Genomic DNA, 7,517 nt, shown 5'->3' with positions numbered 1-7,517 from the left:
ACTATGGGACTTAACAGCTGTGGTCATCAGTCCCCTAGAACTTAGAACTACTTAAACCTAACTAACCTAAGGACATCACACACATCCATGCCCGAGGCAGGATTCGAACCTGCGACCGTAGCAGTCGCACGGGTACCATTATTCCTTGGAATAAAATGTGTCATCTGCAAAGCTCTCTCTCTCTCTCTCTCTCTCTCTCTTTGTGCAGTTGTACATTTGGTTCCTATGATATCCTCAAGTTAAATATGTGAAAATATTCCGCAACACAAGATGTAATAACTCGTGAAGCAGTTCGTGTTCAATGACAAAAGGTACCTGTGTGCCGAGTATGGGTATGAGGTGACCGCGGGTATTTCCAACGTGACAGGAAGTGCTTGGCAGATACTGCGTGACCATGCTGTAAGCTGGCGTGGAGACTTGGTGACAGGTAGCCTGGCGCGTTGCCTGTCAGAGTCCCTGGGCCCGTTGGAAGAGGCCATACGCCAGAGTGGGTGAACGTCTTGCCTCTTTTGCTTCGGCCAGACTCTTACTGAATGATCTACATTTACAGCACACGCATTTATCAGTATGAGCTGCGAAGCATAGCTTAGCCCATATTCGTCTTCACCAAATGTCAATGCTACTGGGCTTTTATCAAACGGTCTACATTTATAGCACACACATTTATCAGTATGAGTTGTGAAGTGTTACTTAGCTCGTATTTGTCTTCACCAAATATCAATGCTATCGACACAGTCCCCAGATTGTACTTTACTCCTCCTTCTCCAGCACAGATATCTCGTGCATTGAACACAGTAATCAATTGCGTCTGCCCCCCCAGTCCAGCAGCTAGACAAAGACTGAGTCCTTGTCCCAGCATTTTCCCCCCAGACCGCCATTTTGGATTACATCTTGGGAGGGGAGAGGGGCAGGGACGACAGTGTCCTCTGATAGCGGTACTGTGAACTAGATCAGTTGGACTCTGGACTGCATGGTGAACACAATGGATGGAGCTACTGCCTATCACAACTAAAATTGTTTAAATAAACAATGCATGCAAAATATAGACTTACATCTGTCCTATCGAGCAGCCCAACACAGACTGAGTCCTTTTTCCACCAATTTCCAGATGGGGGAGGGAAGGGCAGGCGATCAATGCATACAAAGTAAAGACTTATGTCCATCCTCTCTGGCTGCCCAGCACATACTGAGTCATTTTCACGCCAATTTCCAGACGTGGAGGGAGAGGAGAGGAGGGAGGGAATGAGATGGGGGAGGATAGGGGAAGGGGTTAGGTTAGTGGAGGTAGGCCAATTGACCTATTTGCCCACGAAAACTTGAACTTCCCTACATGATGTCATTGCAATGTTGTCACATCTATGGCCGCCATCTTGGACCCACTATCTTAAAAAAATTTGGCAACAATGCAATGTGGGGTGGTGCTGTCTTTGCCCTACTACTCATGATTGCCCTCAACTGCCAGTGCCTAATGTCCAAACCACAACTTGGGCTCCTAGATCATCAGTTATAAGCCCTCGATTTTCTGCTATGGACACGATATGTTAATGTATATTTGGTGGCACGTATCCCCCACATGGCACAGACGCTCCCTCTTCCGCCATCTATGGCCCACCATATACCACGGACATTTCATTCTTATGCTTTCCACGGCTTGCTGTTCAAGGTAAGGTACGAGACCCTCAGGGGAGTTAGGTACGTAGCATGTCCCTTTTCGTCAGCTGTCAAATGGTGCTGTTGTCCCATAGGCCTAAGTGTCTTACCAGCCCGTTGCTGGAGGCCCTTGCATCACGCTCCCTGTCAGCCCCTATCCAGATTTAGGACAGCCAACTGCCCTTCACTTACTTCCGCCATTTTTTCCTCGAACTTAGCTATGTTCGTACTGCTATACTTCCAATCCACTTGACATCCACATAGGCGATCTATGGCTTTCTGCATCAGCACAGGTCACCAAATGTGGTTTAGAGGAAGCATCCCCAAGTCGACTGGCGTGCCGTGCCGTCTGACAATTGGTGTGCACTCCCTATCTTGCCACTGACATCCAGTCTGCATGGTACGTTACTGTCAATGGGAAGCAAGTACGCCAGTGACGCCTTGCAGACACCCTGTTGTGCGTCGCCTGTGAAGTGCTGGACACAGACGAGCATCGCCTGGTGTGCAGGTCGGCGATAGGTGTCTGGTTCTTGGTGAGACAGATGATGGCCCAAATTACCCATACGACTCCTCATCAGATACCTCCTCACCTGCTCCTCTTTCCGGACTCGGAATACTTACCACAAACGAAGACTAAATCTGTGAAGTGGATTTGTGGACATGCAGTTTGCTGACGGCGAGCAAAATGTCCTTGACTTTTGGCTCTTTCTTAATAAACGCCGTTGTGTAGTTGTCCGCAATCTCAAATACAGACCCTTTTTCTACAATTTCCTTTGTAGTGTCTTCGGAGTTGGCTTTTTACTGCAATGAGGAGTTGATCCACGCCTTTTCCACTCTTAGAACCTGTTATCCTCAAGCCATCAGAATGTTCGTCTCCGTAAAAGTATGCATCGATAGTCTCTCCGAGTCTGGCGACTTGCCTCTTCCTTCTCCTCGCGATGTCGATTTGCTGCTATTCTCGGTGGTATTAACAATAATTAATAAAAACAAAGGGAAAAATAAATAAATATATAAATCAGCGATGTTCTTTGTACCCGTACTCCATGTTTCTTACACTTTCCTTGGCTCCTCGGGGGAGGGAATGGGACATGGTGGCCAGGTATTGGGTTGCGACCCCAGCACACTTTGCCCCCACCCCTCCTTTTGGGCTCCACGAAGATTCCTTTGAACAATGAAAAAAAAAGTGGTTCAGACAACAACTAGCAGTTTGCCGACCCGGGTTCGATTCCTGCTGTTGCCAACATTTTTTTCCATATTATTTTTTACCTCACAATGTTAAACTATTAATCATGAAACTTAAACATATTTCAACAGTTCAAATTATAGATGCAGAATTAATATCTTCAAATTAGTTACGATCACTACCATTGTAAGTCAAAAGCCATGAGGCTGGATGGTGGTGAAACAAGCGAGTATACGAGGAAATTTAATATGAAAGTGTTTTCTGTATTCTGTAGATAATCTGCTACAGAGGCCTTTTTCCAGTAGATTTTTGGAGGATAAAGTGAGTTTTAAAGAGTCACGTTGATGTAGTTCGAATGTAAATGTAAAAACAGAGGAGCATGAGATGAGGCAATTTATTTGGCTTATATAACACTGAAAGTTTCGAAATTCTTGCAAAATATTTTGATCAGCTTCTTATTTGTCCAGAACCAACCCATAAGTTCGAATCCTCAAAGATGCATGAAAATCTATAAGAATATTTACCCCCAACTATCAAAGAAACTGAAAAAATTAAAACCTTGTAAAGCTAGTATAGAAGAATGTACAACAGCAAAACTTTTGAAATTGTTTCTACCAAAAATAAAAAATGAGCTAAAATTAATCTTTGAGAAAACATAGAAAACAGAAAAACTGCCAGGAGACTAGAAGGTGGCCTTGATATCTCCACTACATAAGAATGGCAACAAACAACATGTTAACAACTACAGAGGAATTTATTTGCAACCAGATGCATATAATATATTTTCCAAGATTATACTGAACACAGTATAAACAACATTGGAGGGTGATTTCGGTGAAGATGAAGGAGGTTTAAGGAAGAGCAGGTCATGTCCTGAACAAATATTTAGTCCGAAGTGAAATATTACTGAATTCTGGAGGTCAGTATTTTTCTTTGAAATTGCGTGCAGGATATTTTGCAAATGTGCATTTTGAAAGCACTGCTGTCGTGACGGCACCGTGGACGAATAGTCAAAGCAACAGCCTAGCAGACTGTCTCAGATTTGATTCATGCTGATCCCATATTATTTTATTTCTCGCCATGTAAAACTAGTAGATATAAAATTTAAATATATTTAAACAGTTCAGTTTATATATGTAATATTAATATATTCAGTTTAGTTACGATTATTAACCTTGTAAGTCAAAGGCTGCAGGCCACCACAATGCAAAACACTGGTATAATTTTACACGAGTCACCACTGGTCGTTAAAAAAGTTTATTGTTCAACTGAAGTATCTCGGTTGATACAAGGGATTCAAGTGTTACCACCACAACAAATTATTTGTTTGGTTTTTTTCGTACCAGTACTATCATTCTAATAAAAACTTAATTGTGATACCTAGAATCGTTTATGAATTATTCGAGGTGTCCGAGTTATGCAGTTCATCACACAAACATTTTATGTATAAAAGCAATGTGTTACAGGTAAAGCTGTTACCTGGACCACTGTGAGTAACTTGGGATCAGCGTTGAGCATAAAAACTGACAAACTGAAAATCACTGTACATGTCTGCAGTGCCTTTAGTTACTACCCCAAGGTAGAATAGTGGATCCTCTACCACATACTAAAAATTATTTACGATGTAGGATGGAGCTTGTACAATACAAGAAAATGGATTTCAACTCAGTAGAGACAAATAACTGAATCAGAACTCCATGTGCGGAGACCGTTCTTTCGGTCATGTCCGAAAGAACAAACACCATTTTTGATCCGGCAGCCACTATGGATTAAGACACAAAGGAATTACAGTCATTGGCTGCAAGTGGGAATTGATTTAATTCAATGGGGAAAAGTAAAAATTTGTGCCGACCTGGGATTTTTTTAATCAAAGGTGCTATCCTTTTTTTATTTATTTATTTTTCAACTTTTTTTAATATTTCAATATTAATAAAAGAAGGAAATTTAAGTTGTTTTTTCACATATACTCCTTATACTGCTTTATTTTATTTTAGTACAACGAAAAGAAAAGTGACAATCCTCGTCACGGGCGGGAGTCAAAAGAAAACAATGATCTGCATCGCATTCCCAGCAGCACGCGGTGCTGCATCATTAAATTTTGCGTCCAGCCGGATAAACTTAATTATCGCCGCCATTGGGATGGCATCCCTATTTCGGGTGCCGACCGTTTATCGGAACATTATGAGAGTTGTTGCAACCGTGTACTATCGTTCGTACGACTCGTAAACATTATCCAATCACATGTGGTGGCAAAGAGCAAGGAGATAGTCGTCTTCTCAATGTGGAATGTGCCAACATGCATAAACCGTGTATCTTATCGTCTTTAAACGTCGCTGGAACTGCAATTAACAGCATTGGCGTAGGCACTGGGCGCCAGACATGCTGCCGAGCTCTCGCTGGAAGTCTGATTTCCATGACATTGCGGTCTTGGTGACTCATCAAGCAGCAATAGATCTCCTCAGTCGTGGGTGTTCTCATGGAAGATAGTTCCAGACGAACATAACTATAACCCATTAAAAAATGAGAATATTTGTGCAAGGAAGAAGAGACGCTGCCCACTGCTACCGGAGTTCGAACGATGGCGGAAGAAGTTTATCTATCAGAGCTGATGGTATGGCGTTTTTTCGCTAATGCCAATTCCGAACCACTGCTGGGAGATAAAGTGCCATAGCTTTGATGAGGACATTCATGAGGTTGAGGCTACCGTTCTGGAACCATAGGGTTACCGTGTCGTACTTGATATTAAATAACACCCCAGGTACTGACATAGCAGGCAACGGCCTTGCCGCAGTGGATACACCGGTTCCCGTCAGACCACCGGAGTTAAGCGCTGTCGGGCGTGGCCGGCACTTGGATGAGTGACTATCTGGGCCGCCATGCGCTGTTGTCATTTTTCGGGGTGCACTTAGCCTCGTGATGCCAATTGAGGAGCTACTCGACCGAATAGTAGCGGCTCCGTTCACAGAAAACTATCTTAACGACTGGGAGAGCGGTGTGCTGACCACACTCCCCTCCTATCCACATCCTCATTGAGGATGACACGGCGGTCGGATGGTCCCGATGGGCCTCTTGTAGCCTGAAAACGGAGTGCTTTCTACTGACATAGCATCCAAAGGCAACCATGAGGCAGTCCGCGAAACCCTTCGGTACCTGTAGGATCTGCACTACATGTGGCAGCGGTGACGCGAGGTGGCCGTTGGTGTACGGTACACGATGTACTATGTCGAGGGCTCTCAACGAATTGTTGCGTATGGACAACCGAACACTCTGAAGCAGCCGCCGACAAATCGCCGTCGCTGACCGCCTCAAAGAACGAATAAATGTGATCCCCTAGGCACCGCAGCGTTTCCACCGTCTGGAAAGGTCCTGGCACGTCTTCCAGATCTCGTCCAGTGTGTATTAATTATACTGGACTTCGTCATGTTAACGACCGTATCTGCCGCCATCCCGTAAGTATTGAGATGCCCGACAGCCTGACGCACTTCATGTCCTGAGTGGATGAGGAGTATCAGGTCGTCCGCATAGGCACGACAAATGAATGAGGACTCGTGTAGTTTTATTTCATTGCGAGAGCGTCGCATAACATGCATCAGCAGCTCGAGTGATATCACAAAAGCCACCAATGAAATCGGGCACCCTTGCCGCACAGAGCTGTTACGTGAACTGAGCCCGCTTCTCAACCGCTTACCATCACCTTTGATGTAGCTCCTCGGATCAGCGTCGTAACTATGGAGAAGAAGCCGGTTGAAACCGCCATTCGACTCATAACTGACGATATAAAGTCATGGTTTACCCTGTCGAATGCACGATCAAAATCCATCGATATTAGAGCTGCTCGCATTCGACATGTCCCTGCAAGGGCTATGGCATAACCATATTTACTTAAACCAGAGTGAATGTTGCTTCGCACCTCTAGGCGTGCCTTATCACGAGAGATAATCCTCGATATCGCAAGTTCAAGACGAGACACTAGCAGTCGTGCAAAGATTCTGTAGTCGTTGTTTAGCGTGGTGAGCGGCCGATATTGTTTCGAATTGCGACTTCGCTCCGACTTTACAATGGGAAGAATAAAACCCGTCACAAAATCCGGCGTCACGCGCATGACAGGTTGCATCAGCTCATTGTCCATCAACGCCCACTGTGGCACCATCATTTCCGCGAATTCACGATAAAATTCTAACGTTACCCATCTGACCCTGGGGATTTATGTGCTGCTCCTTTCTTGCGTGCCCCCATTATTTCGTCTTCTGTGAGTGGCTCCATCAGAGCAAATGGTTCAAATGGCTCTGAGCGCTATGGGACTTAACATCTACGGTCATCAGTCCCCTAGAACTTAGAACTACTTAAACCTAACTAACCTAAGGACATCACACAACACCCAGTCATCACGAGGCAGTCCATCAGAGCAGCCTTACTCATTTCAGTCAGTTTCATTGGCAACTGTTACAATATGTCCTCCCTCATCCGTTGATCCGTCGGCGCTCCGGCAAAGAGGTGGCGGAAAAGCTCCAAAATTCCAGCCGCAATGTCCTTTTGTGTCATCAGTTGACGACGCTCTAAGTCATGAAGCACTGTGACTAATGATCGGCGGTAGCGTTTTTGTTCCCGCGACACATGATGCATCGAGGTGTGTTCCCCAGTGATGTTGTCTAGACACCCTGCCGGGAACGGGATGCCTCCCAGT

At 44.8% G+C, this 7,517-nt stretch overlaps 1 pseudogene; it reads left to right on the top strand.

Moving 5' to 3' along the window:
- The first annotated feature begins 5,605 nt into the window (after window positions 1-5,605).
- Window positions 5,606-5,723, top strand: LOC126471737 (5S ribosomal RNA; annotated as a pseudogene).
- The last annotated feature ends 1,794 nt before the right edge of the window (window positions 5,724-7,517 follow it).

This window comes from Schistocerca serialis, chromosome 3, assembly GCF_023864345.2.
Source record: "Schistocerca serialis cubense isolate TAMUIC-IGC-003099 chromosome 3, iqSchSeri2.2, whole genome shotgun sequence".
Classification (NCBI taxonomy): Eukaryota; Metazoa; Arthropoda; class Insecta; order Orthoptera; family Acrididae; genus Schistocerca; species Schistocerca serialis.
Note: the sequence above shows the minus strand (reverse complement) of the source record. Positions and strands in the feature narration are given on the sequence as shown.